At 38.3% G+C, this 27,471-nt stretch overlaps 1 protein-coding gene across 8 annotated transcripts in view; it reads right to left on the reverse strand.

Moving 5' to 3' along the window:
• Positions 1–27,471, reverse strand: part of ARHGAP24 (Rho GTPase activating protein 24) — a 508,913-nt gene that overhangs the window by 150,411 nt on the left and 331,031 nt on the right. Inside the window, exon 1 of one of the 8 annotated variants that reach the window (XM_004756149.3) lies at positions 19,931–20,280. The exons of 6 other annotated variants lie outside the window; for them this stretch is intronic. The gene's annotated coding sequence lies outside the window, so the exon portion shown is untranslated. Of the gene's footprint in view, positions 1–19,885; positions 20,281–27,471 lie in introns of those variants that run through there. One more of the 8 variants, XM_004756150.3, reaches the window with a different exon arrangement.

The raw sequence follows: 27,471 nt of genomic DNA on the forward strand, positions 1-27,471 counted from the left end.
AAGACTAAATCTATAACAGAGCAATATACCTTTAACACAAATTAATCTCCCATCTCTGTAGCACACCTTAATGTGCTAAGTTCAATATATATGTAATCCCATAAAATGGAACATTCTGCTCTTTTTGTTTTGTTTTGTTTTGTTTGTTTTGCTCTTTTTTTAAAGGCCAGTGTCAATACTCACATCCCCTATTCCACCCTGCTCACTCACAAAACACATATATGTATGAACACATACATCCTTTCAAGCACACGTACACACACACACACACACACACACACACATCTTATTCTCATTCTAGGAACACAAAACAATGTAGAAAAGTTTTCATCCTGAAGACAATGAAATTTTACTCTAGTCGTAGTTGTCTATCTTTTCCATCTAATAATATTGTAACAACTTCCATGTCATATTCAACTTGCACTATTAATTCTATAGAACAAAGTATGCTAAAGAAATTTTCCTTCCAGCATTAGTGAAAAATGTTGACTCATGAGAAAAGCTTAGCTTTGAATGCAGAAACTTTCCATAAAATGTCTGTCCATGAATATACACAAATTTATATTTGTGAGAAATTATTTAAAAATATCATTATTTATAAGAAATCTTTATTTTTTTCTTACTTTTACTACACACCAATGTCTAAATTCAGATTTATTCCATCAGTTTGAATTAGCAGTCAAAGCTTAGTGGTCAAAGAATGGAATTCTTTTTTTTTTTTTTTTAAGATTTTATTTATTTATTTAACAGACAGAGATCACAAGTAGGCAGAGAAGCAGGCAGAGAGAGAGGAGGAAGCAGGCTCCCTGCTGAGCAGAGAGCCTGATGCGATGCCGGGCTGATCCCAGGACCCTGGGATCATGACCTGAGCCGAAGGCAGAGGCTTTAACCCACTGAGCCACCCAGGCACCCCAAAGAATGGTATTCTTTGATTAAACCTGATTAAGTTATTTATTAGCTAAGGAAAATGAACATTATTTAGAGCACAATTAAAAACCACTATCTGTCTTCTGTTCTACAATGGATGAGTCAAAAGATTTAAAGTTCAAAATTATGAAACTGTTACTAAATTTTTTAATCATGAGTTCTTTTTGCTTTTCCTGTTATTTGCATTTGAATTTGGATATTAACTCTGTCACTTATTGGCTGTTTAATCTCTTTACCTATAAATCATGGATAATGACAGGACATAGAAGTAGAACGTAGGTTTCCTGACAAATGGCCAAATGTATTAATTCTTTTTATCTATTTTTACAGTATTAGACATATAGAGAAAATAAAAGAACTTTCTGACTAATCTAGCATTTTAGTGGCATATCAACCTAAAGAGAAAATCTTACTTTATCACCAATCTAATCTTTTAAAAACTTATAGGCAGTCATAAAAATTCTAAGAGCACCTTGTATATTTGATTCAATAATGACAAATTTCTCACTTTCCAGGAGTTCATTTCCTATAACTACTTAGAGGAAGAAAGTCTAGTATACTTCTAACCTTGCACATTTTAAATTTTTTTCATACACAAAGTTTCTTACTCAGGTATATAATATTCATCAGGTATATATAATTCATCATTATATACTTGAATTTCTTACTCAGGTATATAATATTCAATCAACATATATATATATACATATATATACATATATATGTTATATATAAACATTCTGTAGTTTTGGAATAAAGAAAAAATATGAAGAGTTATAAAGGGAGAAAACAAATGGAAATGAAAGACACAATTTTGGGTAAATTACTAATGCGAAAAAACTAGAGGCCATTTATTAATAACTATTTGGAGATCATACAATTTTCAAATACCTTAATGTAACCTGTGATGTTTCTTAATAAGAAATTTCTGATTGTTAGTGCTTACTCCACCTGGTTAATGGTGAGTATATCTAGCACTATCAAGAGCCGTCAATAGTGTGGTCTGACTGAACTTGGAATCAGAAACGGTTTACTACCTGTGGGTTCTCATTTAGGCTCTTTGCCCTTCCTAAGTCTCTGTCTCCCATGTGTACACCAGGGTAGAGATACCATCTGACTATTAAGTTGGGAGGGCCAAATGAGACGAGTTACACAATGCACTTGGCACAGAGAGACGTTCCAGCAACATGCGCTCCCATACTCTTCCCCTAATGCCAGCTGGGGCAGATCCCATTAAACAAAAAAAGGAAGCTATGTTCTCCCTTTTCCAGACAGCTGGTAATCCAGACATCAGAGGCCTTCTACAAACAATGTGGACTTATTTTTGCCACAGCTGATGTGTATATAATGCTCCTTGCCAATTCTCCTCATGGGTTGAATTCATGACTTGTTTTTCTTTATTGCTCCTCATTTTGTGAGACTAGATCGAGGTAATGTAGCAGTTTTGTAAGATTTTATACATTTCATGGCCTAGAGGACTTCATTTATTGTGTTGTAATAACAACAATGAAAATGTTTTGCATCGTTTAGCCCTCCAGACAACCAGATGATGTATAAAATAGGACTCCGTCCGATCTGTGGGTGGGGCCACTAAGAGACTAAGGTCAACTCCTCGCCCAGCCTTACCTGGGTAGCAGACACAGAGCCAGGATTTGAATCCTCACATCCTGACTCCAGAGCCAGTGCTCTAACCTCACCGACATGAAAGAGAGAGCTGGATTTGCACATAGAATAAACATGGGCCTTAAATTTTCATCTACTGCCTACTACACTCAACAGAGTGGTCGGGGTCAGGGGCAAGCAATCACCAAACACCTGAATGATATTAATCATGCATTTATTTCAACAGAGAAACCCTGAAATTTCCTCTTGAGGGGTATACATGCATCTCCTTTTATATCACTCAAGTAGTGCATACAGGATATATGTTCAACAAGCAACACATTTTTAAATTATGTCTAAAATATTCTACAGTTTCAGAGGTATATTCTTGCTCTTTTTTCCTCTCTTTTACATATGAGGAAAGGGACACATAAGCAGGCTTATATGTAAATGCTTAAAACAGTGCCTGGTACATAGTGAGAAATGTATTATTTATTCTTTTTAAAATAATAATATAATATTTTATTATTTTAATATTATTATTATTATTATTCAAGTTCAGAGGATGCATTAGTATACATTTAAAAGCCCAGATTCAGAAGCCAGACTGCCTGGATTCCAGTTCTATCTGCACTTCCTAAAAGCTGAGACCTTGAGTTAGTCATTTAACCTCTTCCCATTACCTCATCTATGAAATGAAAATAGTAGATTATCTCACTGGATAGCAGTAAGAATTACTGGAATAGTTCCTGGCTTATATAAGCTCTACTTATGTGTTAGATAATATTAGTATTATAATTTTCTTTCAGTATTTTTGTCTGTTCTTTTACTTTTGTTTGTTTTTAGTAGAAATTTTTCTTCAGATGAAAGTGAACACAGAAGTCTAATATATACAGTTGGTAGATTTTTATGTTACATGGAAATATATGTAAAGCGAAATTTGTCTGAAATGCAGGTGGGAATGTCTTCCTTTTGCCAAGCCCTCCTCCGCCTCCCAGCCCCATGCATACCCATATGTGGAACACATTCAGGGAACACATTTCATTCAGCGATGTTACACAGGTGGAGGCATCAGTAGGAAGTTCCTTGGAAGACTATAAAATGGAACTGAGGAGGGTTGATTTAAGAGCCCCTGGCCTCTTGGGTCTCAAGGCCAATTGAGTTTGGACCCAGACTCTGCTATTTGATAGTTGGAGAAGTAATTCCATCCCTCCAAAACTCAGCTGTTTCCTTTGCTGTAAAGTGGAAAGGATACTGTGACCACTTCATAGAGTTGTAGTTGAATAAACAAATGTCTAGTATAATTATTTTTATCATCTCTATCACATGCAAGCTCCAAATTATTGGTGTCCAAAGAATCCAAAAAGAGAATTTTTCCATCACTACTTCCTCCTTGAAGAACTTAACTTGAAAACTGTGGAATTATGTGAAGTTATTGTTACAGATGAAAAGAATAACCTCTATTTTAGTCCTTCCAGTAGAAATAGGAAATTTTGTAATGCACTATATTTGCTTAAAATAGGAGGCATCACTAGTTGATTTAAGAGTTTAAAAATCAACCCAGGCTTCCCATTTTAAGTAAATAACATCATTTAGACATGTCAGAACTCGTACTAAAAGACACAGAGGTATGCATCTTAAAAACCATGTATTTTAACCAACTTTATATCAACATTGAACAATTTATATTTATCTCAATAGAGTTTAAAACAAGAGTTTTTGAATATTTGTTTCTCCTTCATATTAACCAAATACCACTTGTCTTAAAACCCCCATGAAATCAATTACAACAGCAAGTTCTGCAACACATTCTACCTTAGGAACACGAAGCACTATGAAATAAAGAATCGTATGCTAGAGTGAATGGAATCACTGGGAAAAGGATGAGAACTGCAATATCCCTAATCCCTCTCACATTTGAAACTCATTTTAGTAATGTTTTATAGGTCAAAAAGAAAGTTCCTCTTCACACATTTCATATAATTTTTAATCACTAGCTCTGAGATATAAACTGGAATTGGAATAATGAGGTTAAGCTTTCTTGCCTATTAATATGACCTGAAAGTGTGCTCAATAAGTAAACAACAGGTAAGTATAAAAAGACACTCAGAAACAGTGCAAGTGAGGCTGATGCAAACAAAAAAATGGAATCTTATTCAGTTCAGTGAATCCTTCCATGCTGCTAAAAATTTAAAAAAAAAAAAATTTTAAAAAAAAGAAGAAAGAAAGAAAAAATCAACAAAGGATCTACCTTCTTTCCTAGAAACTGCACTAATAGGAAACAACCCACCCATTTCAAGAGCAAGGATTTATGAGTTTCAGGAGGCTACAGTGTACTGTCTCTCTTTGGCTAATTACCAGGAACATCAAATGTAGAAGGTTCTCTGCTCAGCAGGGAGCCTGCTTCCCTCCCTTTCTCTGCCTGCCTCTCTGCCTACTTGTGATCTCTCTCTCTCTGTCAAATAAATAAATAAAATTTAAAAAATAGAAAAAAATTAAAATTAATACGAGGTAGGCCTAAAATGGAACTGAAGGAAATCAAACAAAACAACATCTTCTATGGTTTCTTGATGAGATAAAAGGGAGCTACTTTAACGTCACCATTTATGTGGTCTTTGTAACAGTTTTTATTTTTTAAGATTTTATTTATTTGAGAGAGGGTACAAACAGGGGGAGCAGCAGGCAGAGGGAGAGAGAGAAGCAGATTCCCTGATGAGCAGAGAGCCCAACATGGGCCTCAATCCCAGGACTCTGGGGTCATGACCTGAGTTGAAGGCAGGTGCTTAACCAACAGAGCCACCCAAGCATCCTGCTCTTTGAAACACTTAAAGTGACCAAATCCTAGATGCTAATAATCAAATAGAACACCTAAAGCAGTTCCATGTTGATAAACTGATAAGTAATGTCTAAGTGCATAATTTGAGTAGATCTCCATCTCCTTCTACCCTTCCTCTATGGGACTTTCTAACATGGATAGTCTCCTTTTAGTCAAGGGACATGATGACTTTAAGAACAACTTAAGGGCCATTACCGACAAGATGTGTTGCAGCATGAAATAAAATTAACATTTGAATTTTTATTTATAAAAGTTATATTTCAATAATATTGGCCCATCACAGGTAGAGTTTCTTAATTTCTTATTTCTTTATTTCTTAAAGATTTCACATTCTGTGGGCTTCCTTTCATTTACAAAACCAAAGCTATAACCATCAGAAGACAATCCTGATAAATATTCAAAGCCTTGTGTCAACAACATTTCTGAGTGAGAACATATCATATGAAACAGATAATATGGGATGAGACATGGCCCCATTGCACTAGGACAGGCCATCTGCAGTGTTCCATGCACAGGGCTACTGTTGGGTCACTCAGGTCATCACACCTTGCTTGGCTGTTGGGCTCAGCATCCACTCTGAAGTGTCTCTCTTCTTCATGGCTTTTAATTACACAAGTTCACTGCCTAAAGGTAAGATTTAAAATGCAATTCAGGAAAAATGATTCCTCATGTCTTCTGAACAATTGTGCAATTAGCACGTTTTCTTTTTCCTTTTTTTTTTTTTTAAGATTTTATTTATTTATTTTAGAGAGAGAGAAAGGGAATGAACAGAGGGCAAGGGCAAAGGGAGAGAAGAGAGAATCTCAAGCAGACTCTGAGCTACACAGGGAGCCCTACACAGGGCTCGATCTCATGACTCCGAGATCATAACCTGAGCGGAAGCTAAGAGTCAGATGCTTACCTGTCTGAACCACCCAGATGCTCCTGGCACTAGTTTTCTTTGGTATTGTTTTCAAAATTCACTTAAGTTTATTTGGTCACGTGTTTTTTATTTTTGTTTTGTTCTGTTTTCTCCAACCTAATATAGGTCACTGAATGCTTAACAGAGGTACTTTATAGCTTCTACATTAACTCCAGTTAAAAACATTTATTTTGCACCTTCTTGGTCAACACAGTGAAATTACTGTATTCTCAAAATTATTTATTCTTAAGAATGTTGGAATTAGGGGTGCCTGGGTGGCTCAGTGGGTTAAAGCCTCTGCCTTCAGCTCAGGTTGTGATCCCAGGGTCCTGGGATCGAGCCCCACATTGGGCTCTCTGCTCTGCAGGGAGCCTGCTTCCTCCTCTCTCTCTCTCTCTGCCTGCCTCTCTGCCTACTTGTGGTCTCCTTCTGTCAAATAAATAAATAAAATCTTAAAAAAAAAAAAAGAATGTTGGAATTAGGGGTGCCTGGGTGGCTCAGTGGGTTAAAATTTCTGCTTTTGGCTCGGGTCATGATCTCAGGGACCTGGGATCGAGCCCCCACATTGGGCTCTCTGCTCCGCAGGGAGTCTGCTTCCCCCTCTCTCTCTGCCTGCTTCTCTGCCTACTTGTGATCTCTGTCTGTCAAATAAATAAATAAAATCTTAAAAACAAATGTTGGAATTATAATCTGACAAATGCAGGCTTAAAGTTTCATCTGCAGGGATAAAGAGGTTTTATGTGAATATAAATTCTGTTACCAGAGACTCAAGTTTGGGTAAATAGTATCAATAAAAAGGTATGGACAACTAGAAAGTTTCTACCTTCTGATATCCAAATTTTAATCAATAATACACTTTCCTCTTTGGGAAAGGTACTTGGAGGTAAGAACTATGCTAAGCAATACATACTTACAAATTGCTATTCTTCATGTTTAAGATAATCTCTGCAATTATTTCGATTGAGTCTATCTTGTTTTATTATGATTTCACAAAACAATAGGAGTAGTTATATGTTTAGTTCATTGTCACTGTTGTGTTTCCCCCTCCTTTTGGAATTAAGCAGGCATCACATTTATTACATGCCATCTAAGTTAAATAGTTGTTTATAGGAATGTGATGGACAATGTTCAGGTTGTAGAAACAAGCCTATGCTTTTATTAGAACCGCATATAGACCAGAACAGAAACAACAAATAAAAGTGAGGAGTTCAAGGGCGCCTGGGTGGCTCAGTGGGTTAAGCCTCTGCCTTCGGCTCAGGTCATGATCTCAGGGTCCTGGGATCGAGCCCCACATCTGGCTCTCTGCTCAGCAGTGAGCCTGCTTCCCCCTCTCTCTGCCTGCCTCTCTGCCTACTTGTGATCTCTCTCTCTCTGTGTCAAATAAATAAATAAAATATTTAAAAAAAAAATGAGGAGTTCAGTTCAGCTGGAGGCAGAAACAAAGGGAGGAAGAGTAGAAACATCCAAGGTGCACTCTCATGTGAATAAAAGAGGCAGCAGGTGCATGGCGAAGCCAAATGGAGAAGGTATGGAATCCAGGAGGGAGGGGGTCAGGAAAACATTTATTTGGTTTATAACTGAAAGGAAATGTGCCTAAAATATCTATCACTTGAGGAAGTTCACAGTTCCAAAAGAAGGGGAGGACACATCTGTAGTAGTAATTCTCTGTTGCAATAAAAGAGATGAAAAAAAAAACACATTTTAAAGTAGTTCCTTTGACCTTCTAATGAGATATTCAGAATGACTCCATGTCTCTGTTGAGAGGCAGTATCCACAGCGGTTAGGAGAGCACAGGCTTCTCAAGTTGGAACTAGAATTCTGGCTCTGACAACAAGGACACGGCAACTTATGTAACCTCTGTCTGCCTCAATTCCCTCGTCTGCATAATTTCCTCATCTGCAATTTATAACATTGTTGAGAATCAAGTATACTTAAGTGCACAAAACACTCAGGAAAGTGACTGGCACATAGCAAGAGTACATGTTCACTACTCTGTCTTGGCTTTTTTCCAAATTCAATAAAGCATGTTAGTGGAAAGGATAATCAAGATAATTAGGTCAGGGCGCTAGTAAAATTTCAAAGTTTGGTTTACTACTTAGTATGTAGACCAAGCTAACAGATCAGAAATGCCAGTGCTTATCTAGGAATCTAAACAAGTATAGGTCAAGAGAAGAGGGTACAAACATTGTCAAGAGTTCTCTAATTTTCAGTTACAAAGGTTCATTCCCATATAAGGAAATTTATCTACAATATTATCCACAGCATGGCAGCTTTAATGTAACCAGAATATGGTTCATGGTGTATACTTGCTGATGTCCTGGATTTTAGAGCTACAGATTCCTCCTAAGTATATTCTCAGGACAATCCTGTAGACAATCATGTCACGTCAGAGTCCCCATTCCCATGAGAACCGTGCCCTCAGACTCCACCTCAGGAAGCCATATTTGTTCCCCTGCTATAATACTCATTTGCCCAAGCTGACTCTAGGACAGTTAACTCTGCCTCTTTCATTTTAAAGTTTTATCTTTCCATATGTCTTCATAGAACATAGACTCTACAACTACAACTCCTGGCTGGATTACACTTTGAGGGCTGCCAAAGACTACAGGACCGAAAGACAGAAGTAAGTTAGGCAAGACTTTACATGTTTTTGATCACTTAGAATATGATGCTATAAACTCTAATGTCTTTTCCCTGGCCCTGCGGGAAATTTTTTTTGTTTTTTTCCTCAAGGGGCCTTATTTCAGGATTAAGTTGTATGACTCAGCTGGCTGAGTCAACTCATATGGTAGACTGATTTGGCAGAAAAGCAGCAATTTACATGAACAAAGTAAATGTAGAAACAAGAAATTGAGCTATCTCCGCATGGGATGATCTTCTGAGTTCACTCCCAAGGGATAATCTACAGTAAGGGAAATTAATGATAATTGAAATTTAACTCCTAAAATTAGCCTGTGATCGATATTTCCTTTACAAATGACTGTGCCGTAGCTCTGCTTGAATAATGGCCTTTACTTGCTATGTGTACATATTAATGGGGCCTCTGCACATAAAAACTGTTCTTTTTTGGTTCTCTTTCTTGGCATTTGAGAACGAGGCTCTATGAGCTGCAACAGCTCTTCTCAGACTTTAGTGCAATTAACAAAACAGCTGGGGGTGGAGGTAAAGATGCAGATTCTGACTTGGGGAGTCTAAGATGGAGCTTGAGGTTCTGTATTCCTACAGAACTACACTACAGCTCTGAGGTGAGATCGCGACCCACTGACCACACCGTGAAGAGTGTGGTGGTCACAGAGCCACCCGCCCCGCAGGCTGAATTTCCCTAGGATTTCTCCTTATTATCCCTCTTTTGAGCCAAGGTTATAAACTGAATTGTAGCCCCCTCTCCCGACCCCAAGAGATATGTTGAAGTCCTAACCCTGAGTACCTCAGATGCTGAACTTATTTAGAAATTGGAAAGGTCTTCACAAGAATAATTAAGTTAAAATGAGATCAATAGAATAGGTCCTAATCCAATAGGACTGATATCCTTATTAAAAGGAGAAATACGAGGGGTGCCTGGCTGGCTCAGTCTGTTAAGCATCTGCCTTCAGCTTAAATCATGATCCTAGGATCCTGTGCTGGAGTCCCTCATCAGGTTCCTTGCTCAGCGGGGAGTCTGCTTCTCCCTCTGCCAGCCACCCGCCCCTGCTTATACTTTCTTCTCTTTCTCTGGCAAATACATAAATAAAATCTTTAAAGAAATAAAGGGGTAAATTCGAAACACTCACAGAAAGAAGATCTTAAAACGACCTAGGGAGAAGATAGCTGTCTACAAGCTAAGGAACGCCTGAAGCTACCAGGAAACTAGGAAAGAAGCCTGGAACGGATGTTTCCCTAGCGCCTTCAGATGGAGCACTGACCTGCCAACACCTTGATTTTAGACTTCCGGCCCCCAGAACTGTGAGACAGTTGTTGAAGCCACCCAGTGTGTGGAATTTTGTACTGACAGCCGTAGCAAAGTAATACAGCTACTGTATTCACGACTTCCCTGACATCTCTTCTGTCTGCTCCTCTCTGACACATACAGAAAATTTCAGTGCACCACTAAACTTAGTACAGTGTGAGGAATGTGAGAACAACATCCCACATGCAGATAAGGTGACACGATGGGTCAGGTCATGTTTCTCAGGTTTGCCAAAGAGGAAAGCTTGGGTTAGTCCTATGGTTACTGCAGGTGAAACAGGTTAAAGCTACCATTCGTGATGTCTCTTGTTTGTTCCCCTCAGGAATTAACAAATTTGACTCTTAACACACGCTCAAGAAAGAGATCCTGAGATTTTTTGGGAATCTCTAAATTCTCGGATAATTCTATAACATACCATTTTCTTCAGAAAATGGAACATACCTAAAAACGTGGAGTGGCCCCTTAATAATTTTGTAAACACAGACCTAAAGTCAATTATAAAGGCATTAACATGATTTCACAAATCACTTTTTTACTGTTATTGCTGCTGTTTTATGGCATGCGTGGTGAACTCATTTTGACAAAGGTTCCTACTACTGCCAAAATTGAATTCCATAATTTACTCAAAACTGCTCATCTATGAATTCCCACTTAATTCTACCTCTTCGCATCCTTTGCCCATCATTGGCAGCCCTTCTGATTGCCTTTCTTTGCAGAGGCAGGCAGTTTGTACAATGAAACAAAGTCTACTTGTTTGTTTTTGAAAACCATATTATGAGAGTTATCAAGTTGGCAATGAAAACAAGTAGAAAAAACAGTGCACACACAGTCTTCAAGGCAAAGGTGCAGGCAAGCACGAGGTAAGCTAATCTCAGTGACCAGGTAAGTGATGAGTCCATACAAATGTTTTGTAACAAACAGGACTCAAACACATTCCTCAGCAAAAGGACAGATTACTTACAAGACATTATAGACCTCTGCTTTCATTTTAAAATAGTAAAACCGAAACCAAAACCAAAAATCATGGCTTCCAAGATCCATGAAAGTCAAGGATGTGAAGTTCTCGGATACTTGGCCACTTCTGAGTATAGTTCATCTTATTTTTTACACTCCCTGTGGTTCCCAGCTGGGGGATGGGAACACTACTTGGAGGGGAATTTGGAAAAGCAGAGGAGTGTTTGAGTTTTCACAATAAATGGGGGGAGTTATTGACATTTAATGGGCAAGGCCTGGGGAAACTAAATAAAGCAAAGCAAGGAATGATAAATCTTTGCCCCTCTCCAAAAGCCAGATGATCTTCTAGGCTGAGGTCCTCATCTCAATTTGACGTTTCTTTAAGATTAATGGTCTTTTCAGTTTAGGCTCTGGGTTCACCTTTTGACTTCTACCAGAAACCATGCTGACTTCACAGGTTTCTTTCTCTCTGATTTGACAGGTGTGTTATTCCTTTGTGTGTTCAAAGAACACTGGTTTCTCACTCTTTCCACTTTAGAACTATGATAAAGCACATACTGTGTAACTAACATACCTGTTCTTGGCTAGTTGGATCCTTTTTTTTTTTTGAGTGCTATACATAAATCTGACAAACAACAGCATACTTCACATAGAACATCTTAGGGGTGTTTAAAAATATTCTTTGATACAACTTTCCAGGTCCCTCCACTATTACTATTACTGTCTCTTTCTTTCCTCTATCCTGAAAGTCTTCAAACATACTGTTAGTCTCCACGGAAGGAAGCTACACAATGATAATCAGATCCCTTTTTTTCTGACAGATTTGCCCTGTTTCATCTCTCATTATTTTTTTCCCTTATTCTCCCCAGTAAACTTTTCCAACCTCATCCTTTTTCCTGATCTAGAAAAAAATGCACTTCTCACAAAATCATGGCAATCCTGCTTGCTAAGACATCTCCATTTTACAACCTGTACTGATTAGCTTTTCAATGATTTCATTTCTATAGACAAATCCACATACATATTTTGTCATTTTAACCTCAAAATATGTGATTCACATTACTAGTACAGATGTAAAAATGGAGACTTAACTGTTTGAATAACTTCCCTGTGGTCAAACAACCTGTTCACGGATTTCAAAACAGGTCTAACTGCCACAGTGCTTGTGTTATTAACACATATAAGCTATTCCTGGTAATTAAAATCACTTTCCTGCCGGTGAACTTTATATGCCCTACTTTTAGATTTTAGCTAGACATTATTTGGCCTTCATTCTCAGCGTCTTGACAAAATTCATCATGACTGTTTTAGAAACCTTCCAAGTTTCTATTAAAAATAAACCCCCCAAAATACTTAAAAACTTTTCTAGGTTTCTTAACTAATACATATCCACCAGGCAGAAGCTCCAAATATAACTAGGTAGTTCTCTGTGAGTTTTCAAGGCCTGCAGGCTTTGAAGTGCTGTGGATTTGCCTTCATTGGTTGCTAGGAACACTGCACATTGCTCCAAATGGCCTGCCAGTCTGAGTAACCTAGCGTGAATGACATAAGTGTTTCTTTTATCCAGGTCAGAGGATGGTGTGAGGCGGTATAAGAGGTCATGGAAAGGGAGGAATGCCAGGATAAAAAAATTAACTAGAAGCACAGGAAGTGAAAAGGGAAGAGACACGACAGACATTCGAGAGAAAGATTTCCAGTGACAGCCTTCCTGCTTCCCACCAAGCACACGCCCCTTGAATCAGTTCAATCTAGTCTAATAACAACTCAGAAGGGCCAGCATGCAGCTGACAGTGTCTCATTCTCTTGTCACCCCCATGGAAATAATAAACCAGAAACCTACAGATACCAGAGACCCCGATGTTCCTTTGAGGCCACAATCAAATGCCAGCTTTGGGAATCAGGAGAACTAAGAGCAAGAAATCAAGTCTATGTTTTTTTCCTAGCACTCGTCTGGCTCAAGGATAAAACATAAAGGGTCACCTGGGTGGCTCAGTGGGTTAAAGCCTCTGCCTTCAGCTCAGGTCATGATCCCAGGATCCTGGGATCATTGAGCCCCACTTCGGGCTCTCTGCTCAGCAGAGAACCTTCTTCCTCCTCTCTCTCTCTGCCTGCTTCTCTCCTACTTGTGATCTCTGTCTGTCAAATGAATAAGTAAAGTCTTAAAAAAAAAACCGTAAAGTATCATGAGGCTCTGGAATTAAAAAAGGAATTAGATATACATTTATATCTTTGCTTTCCTTCATCTCAGAAATGTGGGTGCCTGAATGACATAGATTATGGTGGGGCAGATGGTACAGAGAAAGGACTAGATCAACAAGTATCCCATTTGCTATGGTAATGACCGTGATGGCCACAAAGCCCAAGTACCTTCCAAGTGGCAGAATGCCATTTCTACCCCTGTTCACAGCTGCTTAGTGACGTAGTCGGAACAGCATCTACTCTGTGGAAGTTAGCTCACCAAAGCCTTCTGCTAACCGTGCATATTGTTTCATAGTTTGCATCTCAATCTTCAGCTCCTCTAGAATTTACTTTGGAGCAAAGGAATAAACATTTTTTTTTCCCCTAAATGACTCTCTACTGTCAACTCACTCAACCTTCCCCACTGTTTTGAAGTTCCCTATTTATTACACCCTAAATTCCTATGAGGAATTCCAACAACTGGAATGGAGAAATTAAATAGGGGGAGTAAAAAAGAAAAAAAAAATTCATTCTACTGAAACACCATACATATGCTTTCTTTCCTAAATGTTTAAAAATGGAAAGAAATAGTACAAGGGGGAAAGGCCGTATTTCTAAGGTTTGTCCTTCCTGATTACAGACTTTTTTTTTTAGCACATGCTTATCTACTCTAATTTGATAAACTAATTATCTTATTCAACTATGAAAAGTTCTTTGATCCTTCAGCACCTTGTTGTTGACTTGAGGAATAGGGACGGTATGAATTACATTTGCCAGTTCAGTAACTGAATTGCTACTCAACTGATGCATGTCCCATGTCAGACTTTACGTTTGCTTATAAAGGCACATCTGGCTATGGATGTTTTTAAATGATAAGAGATTCAGCTTTTGTTTGAACAAAATAATCAACAATTCTATACCTTTTTTTCTGAATTTCATTATTATGAAAATCAGACTAGAAACAGTCTAAAAGACTTTTAGGAATGTGAAGAAAATTCTGCTAATGAATTTGGTTAACTTCATCATTTAATTTTTCGTTTAACCATTATTTGTTAGCTATTGAGTGCCAGGAGATGATTCCAGCCAAAGGTGAATGATGAATGTCACAAAGACAAAGTTCTTTTACTAATTCTAGTGTTAAAGCAAAACAAAAACTTTTACCAGAACCCTAATAAGGAAATATTAACTGTTAGTCTCCAAACCAAATAATATATAGCTGGGTAGGACAAGTAAAATATACCTAATTATTCAGTAAAGAAGATTCCGTTTTCCACCTTAAGTTGTTTTAAAGCACTGAATTTAAAAAACAAAAATAATGAAACAAAAACATCTGTGGAATTTCCTAGGCAGGTTGCCTAAATGATAGGGTTCATTTAGTGTTAAGAGACTATTGTCCATAATGGACTAACCAGGTAAACACCACACCTGGCAAAATGATAGTAAGAAATCTCTTCCTATTTGGGAGTATTAATTTGTTTTAGTCATGCCTTCTTACTTTCTATATTTCTGATGCTTTGATTTCTGGGGCCTGGTGACTCTGGAGAGACTGCCCTTCTTCCCCTGTTAGCTAATTTCTAGAAAGTGAAAAGACCTACCTAAGAGCATAGCTTTCTTATGCAAATAAACCAGTCCAGACCCAAATCCCAGCACCTTTATTGGCTCTCCCAAGGCCCTCCCTCTGGGACACTATCCATCTGCCCTCACCACCTCAGGACCCGGTACTCAGACAACTAGAGACAATCCCTAATACCCCAGCGTTTACTGAAATTATTCAAACTAGCCAATACTAAACCTGTCCACCCTGCTTTGCCTGGTGCTTCCCCAAATGCCCCTGACTCTCACCCTGTGGTATGCTGTGCCGCTTCCTCTTGGGAACTGTGAGTCAAAAACTATCTTTTCAACAACAATCATCTCCTGATCTATTGGTCTCACTAGACAAAAATGATAAAACCTATTCTTCTTAGAGTTAATCAGTCTAGTGAAATCCCATGCTGCAAGAGAATAAGGAAGGGATAGCCTCCAGTGTTTTATACTTAATCATCAAAATATTCAAGGCAGGTCGACCTTTAAAGTATTCTATCAGAAGAGAGCATATAAAAGTCATTTTTTATTAATTTTATTATGTTGGAGTAGAATTCTTGAACATTTCCTTAAGATCCAATACACCTATAATAGGAAACTTGACAATGATTTCCTGTTGGTGGTTTCTTGGTCATTAGAAATATTTGGAAATGGTAAATACATCGTCTCGAAGTGATTATTTGAATTACATATTGATGAGGATCATTTGGTTTTTAGAATGTGAAGAGTTTAACTAGTTATTAGCATTAAAAAATTATTTGTGGTGTATGGTAGAGAGTAGCTAAAAAGGAAAACCTGGTAGACGTTAGAATTGGTTGTGAAGTCTGCCCTAGCAGAAATAATTTAAAGGTTTAAAAAAAAAAAAAGCAGGAATTGCATGGCTCATAAAATATGTATCTGAGATAAGTTACGTTGATGGGTATTTCCCATGGTGGCCAAGGATGACAAGCAGTCACAACTTGAATCCATTTTCTAACAACCAGACTATACACATTCCGTTTCCCTTGTAGACACTGGATTCAAGACAAATAATGAGACCCCTTAAGCAGATTGTAGACAATGTTTTTCGTCTCTGTCTCCAAGGGAGACAACTGCCTAGTTTTTTAAAGTCCAGGGGCCCACTAAGGAGCCTAGCGACTGTCAGGATATTCTATAGTCTCAGAGGGATATTCTACCAGAGGAATAATCATATCATTTACCCCACTTTCCATGTTTCTTGTCCCCAGATAACCCAGGCTAACACTAAGGAATCTGGAAGTAAGAGTTAAAAGTTGTGTGAGTGCCCATTACTTCATCTGAATGTACACTGCCTGCCAGGAGGAGGAGGGGTGTGGAGTTAGTAAGCAGAATAGAACTTAATTACCTTAATGCTAAGGTAAAGAGCCATAAGAGCTATAGATACTAATTTAAGTAAACACCATATACTACAAATCACATTTAATCTCAATTTACCAAAGGTCTTTGTGGAAGTGTAACTATGTTGGTATCTGTCAACAATTGTTGATAAAGGTTTCATATCAGACTAGACTAGATGTCAAGGAACACACAAATAGCTGAAATGCTAGGCACAAGAGACACGGCCATCCCTGCCGGGTAGCCATTTTTTCCCAACAAGCACCCCATCTTCCTGCTCAGAGTGAGCAGTATGCTCTTGATCTCCGGGAGGTGGGTCTTTCCCCGTCCCAGGAGATAAACCACAACCGCTTTCTTGCCCAGGTTGAAGAGATCGAGTACCGGTCTGAAGAAAGAAGGTTTAGTAATTAAAGACTTTGCAATTTTAAAGTCTAGAATAAAGTATAAAGCCAAAAAAAGGAAGAGAAAAACCAAGAACATAATATGTTAAATTTAAGATTTTTTTAAAAATTAGAGATACTTAGCAAATATATAAATAAAGGCTAATCTTTTCCTTTAACTAGGAGAGCTTAATTGCATAGAAGTAAATGTGTTTGAGGGGCGCATGGGTGGCTCAGCTGCTTGAGGGTCTGGCTCCTGGTTTCAGCTCAGTTCATGCATGATCTCAGTGTTGCAAGATCAAGCCCCACATCAGGCTCCAGGGGGTTATGGAGCCTGCTTAGGATTCCTTCTCTCCCTCCTCCCTTTCCCACTCCCCACCCCCACCCCATGCTTGTGCGCTCTCTTTCTCTCTCTCTCTCCAGAAAAAAGAAATAAATGTGTTTGAACAGCCTGGCATGCGCTTTGAGGTCAGTACTTATAATCTCTAAGCCTTTTTAAATCTCTTTGCATGTGACAGTAAGCTAGTTATCCAACGAATAAATAAATGCAGACACTATTTAAGGCTTTTTTTGGGGGGGGGCTGTTTACATTGATTATGGTTCATCAAATAGATGACTAAGTTTCTAGTCTTTTTGCATGGGGGTGACCATGTGTACAAATGGACCCGCATTCAAAGATACTGTACTGTAATCATCATAGAGATGCAGATACTGTCATATCTTTTCAAAGTGGTCACTCTCCCTCCATCACATTTTTTCAGTCACAGAAATTAAGTTATGCCAAACTCTTTAAAGAAGCAGCCACAAAATTAACAAGTCAGGAAACGACAGATGTTGGCGAGGATACAGAGAAAGGGGAACCCTCCTACACTGTTGGTGGGAATGTGAGCTGGTGTAGCTGCTCTGGAAAACAGCATGGAGGTTCCTCAAAAAGTTGAAAATAGAGCTACTCTACCAACCAGCAATCACACTATTGGGTATTTACCCTAAAGACACAAATGTAGTGATCTGAAGGGGCATGGGCACCTGAATGTTTATAGCAGCCATGTCCACAATGGCTCAACTATGGAAAGAACCTAGATGTCCATCAAGAGATGAATGGATAAAGAAGACGTGGTATATATATCTACAATGGAATACTATGCAGCCATCAAAAGAAATGAAATCTTGCCATTTGCAATGACATGGATGGAACTAAAGGGTGTTATGCTAAGTGAAATAAGTTAATCAGAGAAGGACAGTTATCATATGATCTTTCTGATATGAGGAATTTGAAAGGCAGGGAGGGGAGTTGTAGGGGGTAGGGAAGGAAAAAATGAAACAAGATGGGATCAGGAGGGAGACAAACCATAAGAGACTCTTAATCTGATGAAACAAACTGAGGGTTGCTGGGGGGAGGGGGGTATGGAGAGGATGGTTGGGTTATGGACATTGGGGAGGGTATGTGCTATGGTGAATGCTGTGAAATGTGTAAGACTGCTGATTCACAGACCTGTACCCCTGGGGCAAATAATACATTATATGTTAATTAAAAAAAAATAAAGAAGTAGCCATATTTTGGATTATGGCAGCAGAAAAGCCAGGGTAGGATAGGTTCCAGAATGGAAAGGCCAATCATCAATTCTTTGTACACCTCAAGTTCCATATCTGTCAAATGAAAACGATCGCTGCTCTTAACTCACATAGAAAGCATGACAGTGTTAGAATCAGGTGTTTTCGGCTCACCATTCCACGGTGCTCTAACATAGTCTGAAAGCAAGAAACCGTGATGAGAGTGTCCAAAGAACTCAGCAGACCATGTGTATGTAGCAACAGGTGACATTTTAGCTTAGAACATTAGACTCCTCTTAACTGACATAAGGCAAAAGTGGGACAAATGATTTTGAGAGTGCATATTAGTTGCGAAGTGCTTTGAACAATTTTAATGTTCACTGCATTTTACTTATACTTTATTAGTTTCAAAAAAACTACTCAAATGGAAACCAATCGAATTAATTTTAAAATTTGCATTTTTAAAATTCTAACTTTATCAATTTTGGAAATAGAATTCAAGCTAATTAACACAGACAAGTATATTCAGAGACAGGTTGACAACATGTTTTACTAAGAATTTTTGCTCTTGGCTTCCTTTCTGCTGACTCTGAATTTCCTTAAATATGCTATTGTTCTTTCACTAGACATACAATTTTGAGCATTTGGTGTACTTTTTGATATCCTATCATAATTATTCCTCATCTTAATGTATTCTTTTTCTTTCCTTGTAAAATCTGATAGCTTTTTGAATTTCTTTGTTTCTCTATTTATACAATACGAAACTCCCATGTTTCCCTTCTCTGGAGCACGTGTTTCATAAATACAAATCTCTGTATTTCTTTAGATACGACAATCCAGAGTTTCTCTTCCATATTTTGTACAGGTTGTTAGGCAGCTAACACACAAAAGCAAGGCAAGATTAAGGCTTGTCCACTTACCCCGCACACATTTTGGATTCTTTTGGATTCCTAGTGAGTACATACCCCACACCCCCATACCTTGACAAGGGCACACTAGAGTTGTACTGTCCTTGTGTGTGTGCTCAAAATGCGAAGTTCCAAAATTCAAATATGCTGATAACCAAAGCCTAATAAGCCGATTTGGCTAATCTAAATACATTAAAATACAGCAAAGTATTATTTGGGTTTCTTTGGGGTCTCGAGAATTTCTGTAATCACACATGTGCAAGCACACATGCACACACACACACACACTACACACAGCAACGGCCAGGCAAAAGTTTTAGTTTTGACAAGCAGAAACCCAGAAACTCCGAGGTAACTTTTATCACCAAATCAGAGCCCAAGGCACTCTGCTCTCTGCAAAGTTTCAGCCACTAAAATGTGGGTAAACCAAAGAATACACCACCGCCAGAACTCCAAAAATATTAATTCAGATCTATATCTGAAGCCGTTTTCCTATGCTCTCAGATCAGCACAGGAATTCTGTCTATGAACCGCACTATCAATGGGCAACAGCAATTAAGGAAAAACTCCAAGAAAAAGCACTAAATTGATCACATTTCAGTGTAAGACGGCACTCTGTCCGATCCGTTGCCACCATTTGGGCGCTGTGGAGAACTGAATGGATCGTGACAGAAACCAAGGGTATAAATAAAACCACAATCGCTCTAGGTCCTGGCTTCGTGGTGATAGCAACATCCCCAAATTATCAAACACAATAAACAGCAATACCTGGCGATCTCTCTCCAGATTAACGAGCAAACACCCAGCTCTCACCTTGCACAAACACACACTTCAGTGGTCAGTGACAAACGCCGGCAGCAACTTGCAGGCTGGGAGACAGAGCAGCTGCTCGGTCCTGAGCCGCTTAAGCACATTGGAGCCCGGCTTCGGTCCTACTCTCGGTTGGTTCTCTGCAGTTTCTCCCATGACTCCATCACCCAGGAATGGAAACCACTGCCCTCTCCCCAGCACTAGCGGGCTCCCCAGCCACTGAGCTCAGGTAAAAATGCTGAGTCCTGCAAGGTCGCCACAAGGTGAACATGGGCACAAAAGTGTATATGGGATTTGGAGGGACTGTAAAGGAAAGACCCTAAACTCCAGACACTTTGCCTTTCAAGAGATTCTGAAATCCATAAATCAGAGCAGCAACAATAGTCAGAGAAGCAGTAAATCTGAAAATCCCCCAGTGGCACTGAGCCAATCTGCTAACCCAGCAGTACTCTTTAAACCATAATCTCTCTCATGCTCTCAAGCACACACACACACACACACACACACACACACACACACACACAGTTTTAGTGTAGCTAGTCTAAATTGCCCAGGAATACTTCTCAGGCCAAAAAATATTTTGCATAGCCTTTCTAGGCACCAAGGCATAAAGAGGAGTCCTAAAAAATTAAAGTATTGGACAAAATCAAAATAAAAGAATTCTGTATAGAGCAAAATCATTTCTGGTCCATAAAGTAATGCAGTTGAGTGAAGTCTTGCTTTTTGTACACATACTGGAATTATGCAAACACCCCCATAGTAAAAAAGATGGTAAAGATGTATATATTCAGAGCTGATTGGCAGAATCAATTAAAATTTCTCATAAAAATTCCTACCATCTTTTTCAAGATGAGTCTTGACATACGCACATTTTAATTTGGAGAGGTTTCAAGAAGGCATTTCTTGCCTAAAATGTAACTATTCTCTATGTATATGTTATAGACAGATACAAACATGTTTGTAAGTGTTTCCCTGGAGAGTCTCTCTAGGTGTTTATTTCTCATATTTTGGTTTTCCTATCAGAATTGGAGAAGGAACAATTTTAAGCTTGCAAGTACATTTTGGAAACATTATTTATCTTGCCTGTGTATTTTTTTCTCATAGGTAAATAAATATTTAATGAAGTTCAGGTTGATTGCACTAACTGAAAATAATTTTTGCTTATTACTTTCCTCTCCCCTCCATCTCCAACCATCCCAATTCACCAGCCATACGAACGCAAGCAGCTCATTAAACCTCCTAGACATCAGTTTTGTAATCTATAAAATGAGGATCTGTTACTAGCCTTTGCTTATCTACCTCCTGGAACAGTGTCGGGGTGAAATGGCAGAATGAGCAGGACAAAATCTTTGTAAATTGTAGAGCACTGAAAAAACACAGACTTCCTGCATTTTCCTCCCTTCAATGGCCACTAGAGCTGGGACTGGTGAATTACTTTCTGTGTTCTCAAGGAGGATTCCTTGGGCTTCACAGGACAGTGTTTGTTTCAAGTGGTCTATAAATAGAGTTCAAGATTTTACTGAACTGCCCCTCCTTGTGGTGGGTCTTGATGGCAGCGACTGCATGTCCAGACTCCGTTAATTGTGAGCAACCAGAGCTCCATCTAGTCTTGGAGACGAAACCAGACCTGCTGAAACCGGAGAGAAAATGCTCACCTCCTGTGATGGCTGGTTTCACAGCTCACCTGGTGTCCTGGTGTACTCAAGTGTTTGGGGAGGGGGAGAGGTGGTGCCTAAAGGGATTAAACAAGGTGAGAGGTTGGGGTGCAATGCCAGTTTAGTGCTGAATTCATTCAAGAACAGATGCATCTGGGCGTGGGTGCTGATGTTCTGGAGACAATTACATATGCATTATTTAGAGATTAGGTGGTTGTGGGGTAAGGGAGCCTAGTAGGGAATAAGAAAGGAGCTAACAATGTGAGTACCTGTCTCCAGATACACGAGGCGGGGAAGTTCCTGGATAGTACCTCACTCAGTCCTCATAGTAATCCTCATGCCAGGTGGGCATGACTATTCCCACTTTCCAGAGGAAATGAAACAGCCTGCACACGGGACTGGTGAGTGACAGAGCTTGAGTTATGATCGAGGTCAGCATGGCCTGGAGTCCCACAGTCAGAGTAAATTTGGTTATTTCCAACTTTCTCAGAAAGAGAAAGGAAGTAACATTTGGTTTTTAAATAGTGAGGGTCGGGAAGGCAAGAATGCAAATTACCAAGAAAACTTCTTCAGGGTGTTTATTAGACAAATTATTTTTCATAAAGGGTGTAGAAATTTTTAGAAAAACATATTTTGAGTTTTAAATGATAAAGCTGTTGCAGGATACAAAAAAAAAATGTGCCAGTATGTGCCAATAATTCTTTTTTTTTTTTTTTAAGATTTTATTTATTTATTTGACAGAGATCACAAGTAGGCAGAGAGGCAGGCAGAGAGAGAGGAGGAAGCAAGCTTCCTGCTGAGCAGAGAGCCCTGTGCTGGCCTCGATTCCAGGACCCAGGGATCATGACCTGAGCTGAAGGCAGAGGCTTTATTTAACCCACTGAGCCACCCAGGCACCCCAATAATTCTTTTTTTTTTCTTTTGTTCCTGCCTGTCTTCAAACTGACAGCGCTTCATCTGTAGCAGAATACTTCCCTGTTTTTCAACGTACACTCAATGCATTATTGCATTTTGGTTTGCTTAAATAACCAGACCCTGAGGAATCCCTGCAAAAAAGCAAGGTAATCTCTTACCGTTAACTGTAACAGGAAAGACATTTTTTTCAGCTGTAGTTTGGAGTACGAAAGAGCCATAACTTTCAGTCTCCTGGGCCTGAGGATGTTCATAAAATGCCAGATTCTTTCTACCAGTTTTATTGGAAAGCTAGAGGGAGAGACTGAACCGGCAGCCCTACATGGTGTCTGTTTCTGCTCTCCCCTTTCTAAGCGGCCATCCCAGCCATAATGTACACGCAAGCCAATTCATACCGTCCCCTCTACTCCTGCCTTCCAACTCCCTTTTCCATATTTTCAAAATATTTTCTGAGAGTGCAGTGTCTAATTATACCTTGCCTCTGCTTTTAACATTCCCATCTGCAAAGGGCAGCATCCAAAACGCCTTCATAAAACTAGCCTCCTCCTCTTGCGCAGGTCTAGCCTTAGAAAGAAAAGGATACATTTGGAAGTCTTGCAGTTAGAATTTGTCTTAGGTATTTTTACTGAGGAGCGAAATGTAACAGAGACACTAAGTTAGGAATAAGTCAAAATAAATAGTGGGGGTTAAAAGAAAGAATAAATGCAGGTACTTTAAACTCAATTGTTCAAGTTAAATTCTAAATGATGAAACTAAAACACAGCATTTTAAAGTACCAAACCACATAAAAGAAGGCCAGGGACCTTCAGCTATTTGGTGTCATTTCCTTGCTACTTTTGCTTACAATCTGTATTTTGGCCCTCCCCACAACCCATGTGTTCTCAGGCCATCATATTTAACTAAAGAGGAAGGAAAATCAGAAGAGTGAATCCACTGGGAAGCAATAATGACATTTATAACATACAGCAAAGTAAAAAGACTGCTCTCTCTCCTTCCTGAATCCCTTTTATTTCTGAAGGAAGAAAGGATGAACAAACAAGAAGTCGGAATTGTTTAAAAAAAAAAAACAACAACAAAGAAACAAAGAAAAGAAAGAACAGTGCAGAACAGTACTGCAGTAAGGATTCAATTATCTCTCAAGTCGGAAATAACACAAATGAAAACACAGTTTTTGGCACTTTCTTCAAATTTTTATACTCTCCCATTTAGGTATTTTGTGCTTCCAACAGCACAGCTTGTGTTTGCCTGGGTCTAATTGCACAGCAGGAACTAAAAGCAAATTGCTTTTTCACTTTCTTGATTTCAAAACTTTCTTTTCTCTTAGATTTGGAGATCCCGGTTTTAGAAGCATTTATTAAGAAGAAAGTTCAAATGCATGAAGAAGAAAGCATTTAGAAGCATGGGTCACCATTAGTCAGAGGTGAGGAACGTTAAGTCAAGGTGCTTTGGCTTCCTGTTTGGCTCTTGTTGCCTTCCCTGATAATGATGTCTTCTTGGTGTGTCCCGTGGCAGTGGTCAGCTCCCACTCAAGAAGGTCTGGTCTGAAATCCTCGGAACCCTCCCACTTAGGGTAGAACTGGGTTCATGGAGGAGCAGGATGGAGTTGTTTTTAATTTGCAACCAAAGAGAAAAATTATTTTTCTAACACATTTTTCCCTGCCACTCCCTTCAATTTGATTCTTTTCCTTAGGCCTTTGAAACAACTCCCCATAATACCTATTAGCCATAGAAAGCAAACACTGTTAAAATATTAAAAGTCATTTAGGAAAAAAATTAGAGTAATCTGAAAGGTGTAAACGTTTAGCATTTCAGGCATTTTGTGTGGATACTTATATATATGTGAAGTCTCTTACTCCATATATAGTTAAAGTCATGAAATTGAGCACTTCCTAAGCAGTCTTAATTTACTATATTTTTAATTTATGTTTATCTGTATTTTTAAGAGAGAATGAGAGAGAGAGAGAGAGAGAGGGAGCTCATGCACTCTCTTGCATGAGGACTTAAGCAAGTGGAGAGGGACCGGGGGAGGAGGCGGGGGAGAGAGAGAATCTTAAGCAGGCTTCATGCCCAGCATGGAGCCCAAGGTAGGGCTCAATTTCACAACCCTGAGATCATGACCTGAGACAAAATCAAGAGTCAGACACTTAACCAACTGAGCCACCTAGGTGCCTCTTAATTTATAATGCTTTTAAACATAATTTTGCTTTTTATTGGATGGTAATTTTTCCTGGCTGCAAAAGATGTACCTACTAATGCCTTTTCTACTCTAAGGTGAGAAGAATCACTATGCTGGTTTTACTGAAAGCTTTCCTAAATAAATTTAAGAGGTTTTTGAAAAAGAAATTCTTAAGAGTATGCATAAAAAGGGAAAAACCCTGAATGTTATCCCTTTGTGAATATAGGGGAAGGAATTCCAGAGAGTTTATAGTTACTATTATTTTTTAGTTATTACATTATTATTTACTATATTCCCTATGTCCTACTTTTCGTTCTCATGTCTAATTATATTTTATAAATTGAAATCTGTACCTTTTATTCCCCTTCATCTATTTTGTCTAATCTCCCAAATCCCTCCCCTCCTGCAACTACCAGTTAGTTCTCTGTACTCAAGAATCTGTTTCTGCTTATTTATTTGTTTTGTTTTTTAGATTCCATATATAAGGGGAATCATACCGTATTTGTTTTTCTCTGTCTGACTTAATTTGCTTAGCATTACACCCTCTAGATCTATCCATGCTTTTGGAAATGGCTGTGTAATACTTTTTATGGCTATGCAATATTCCAGGGTGTGTGAGTATGTGTGTGTGATAGAGAGAGAGAGAGAATGGGGGGGATAACATATTTATCCATTCATTCATCTCTTGGTAGATAGATTGCTTACCATATCTTGGCTATTGTAAATAATACTGCAGTGAATATAGGGGTGCACATGTCTTTTTGAATATGTATTGTCATTTTCTTCAGATAAATACCAAGAAGTAAAATTGCTGGATCTACAGTACTTCTACTTTTAATTTTCCAGGAACCTCCATACACTTTTCTGTAGTGGCTGCACCACTTTGCATTCCCACCAAGAGTGCACAACTCGAGTTCGCTTTTCTCTACATACTTGTTAACACTTGCTATTTCTTATCTTCTTTCTAGCCATTATGGCAGGTGTGAGGTGATGTCCCATTGTGGTTTTGATTTACATTTCCCTGATGATGAGTGATGTTGAGCATCTTTTCATGTGTCTGTTGGACATCTGTATGTCTTCTTTGGAATAACTGTCTATCCGGGTCCTTGTCCATTTTTTCATCAGATTGTTTTTTTGGTATTGAGTTTTGTGAGTTCTTTATATATTTTAGGTATTACCGCCTATTCAGATATAACATTTGCAAATAGCTCCTTCCATTCAGTAGCTTGTTTACTGTGCAGAAGATTTTTATTTGATAGTCCCAACTGTCTATTTTTAATTTTGTTTCTCTTACCTGAGGAGACAGATCCCCCCAAAATACTGTTAAGACTAATGTCCAAGAGTTTATTGTTTATGTTTTCTTTTAGAAGTGTTATGGCTTTTAGTCTTATATTTAGGTCTTTAATCCACTTTCAGTTTAATTTTGTGTATGGTGTAAGAAAGTAGTCCAGTTTCATTATTTTTCATATAGATGTCCAGGTTTCCCAACAGCATTTATTCAAAAGACTGTCTTTTCCCCACAGTATATTTTTATCTCCTTTTTTTATAGATTAATTGACCATATAAGCATGCGTTTATTTCTGGAATTCCTATCCTATTCTATTGATCCATGTGTCTATTTTTGTGCCAGTACCATACTATTTTGATTACTACAGCTTTATAGTATGTCTTGAAATCAGGAATTATGATACCTCCAGCTTTGTTCTTCTTTCTCAATATATGCCACAATAGAGTGAAATTTACAACACTATTTAGGTAGGAAGTTTTAGCTGCTTTATGGTACATTTGTTGAGTAAAGCATATTAGAAAATAGTGTGTTTAATGTTATCAGAATTTTGTAATATATATATATAATATTGAAAAATCTGAAAAATTGTATTACAGTGTTAATAGTTTTTACCTCTAGATACTGAGATTATAGTAATTTTATTTTCCTCCTGATCTTCTTCCATTTTCTAATGTTACAAGGGTCATTACTACAATGTAGTAGAAAGAAAGAAATAAAGAAGGTAGGAGGGAAGGATGGAAGGAAGGAAAGAAAGAAAGGACGAGGAAGAGGAAGGAAGGAAAGGAGAAAGAGAGGGAGAGAGAAAGTAAGTAAATATATATGTATGTCTGGTAATTATTTTTGTAAATGTATTTCTTTATAAAGCTAGTCACCATGCTTATAATCGTGGAAAAATTTAGTCTCCAGAACTTTTAACACCATTACCCTCACCATTTGCATTAAAAATACTTGTGGGCACACATAAAAAAATCCTAGATATTCCAGTATTATAATACAAGGAAAATATAAAGGGTTTGGTCTCACTCATTTCTAAAATATTAAAAAAAAGGTGATAGAGGAAATGACAGGTACGTAAGTAACCTCAAATATAGAGAATGGATATAGTACAAATATAAGTAGCATGATATATACATTCATGACAATGTAATTATAATTTGGGGGTAACCACTTATTTTGAAAAGTGCTAAAGTATATACGTGACCAAGAAAATCTATTGTCTCCTAACAAGTTATCTTGATTTAGCACGTGTTTTAGAGAGATCTCTTCTGTAATGGCAATACAAATTTGGTTGAGGTGAGCAGGGCACTTGGGTTTGAGACTGCACTGCTGACATTACCTAGGCATTCCTTGCACTTTTGTCCACATTCCATATATTTTTATGACCTAGGAGGCAGTTGGTGGAGAACTCAGGATTATAAGAAAATAAACAGATTATCAGTCTGCTAGTTAAATGGCCAGCTTGGGTCCTCAGTGTGGACAGAAGTCGTAGGGCCAGTGAAGAATATTTGAACTC

Source organism: Mustela putorius, unplaced genomic scaffold (genome assembly GCF_011764305.1).
Source record: "Mustela putorius furo isolate JIRA1106 unplaced genomic scaffold, ASM1176430v1.1 tig00000382_pilon_pilon_pilon, whole genome shotgun sequence".
NCBI lineage: Eukaryota > Metazoa > Chordata > Mammalia > Carnivora > Mustelidae > Mustela > Mustela putorius.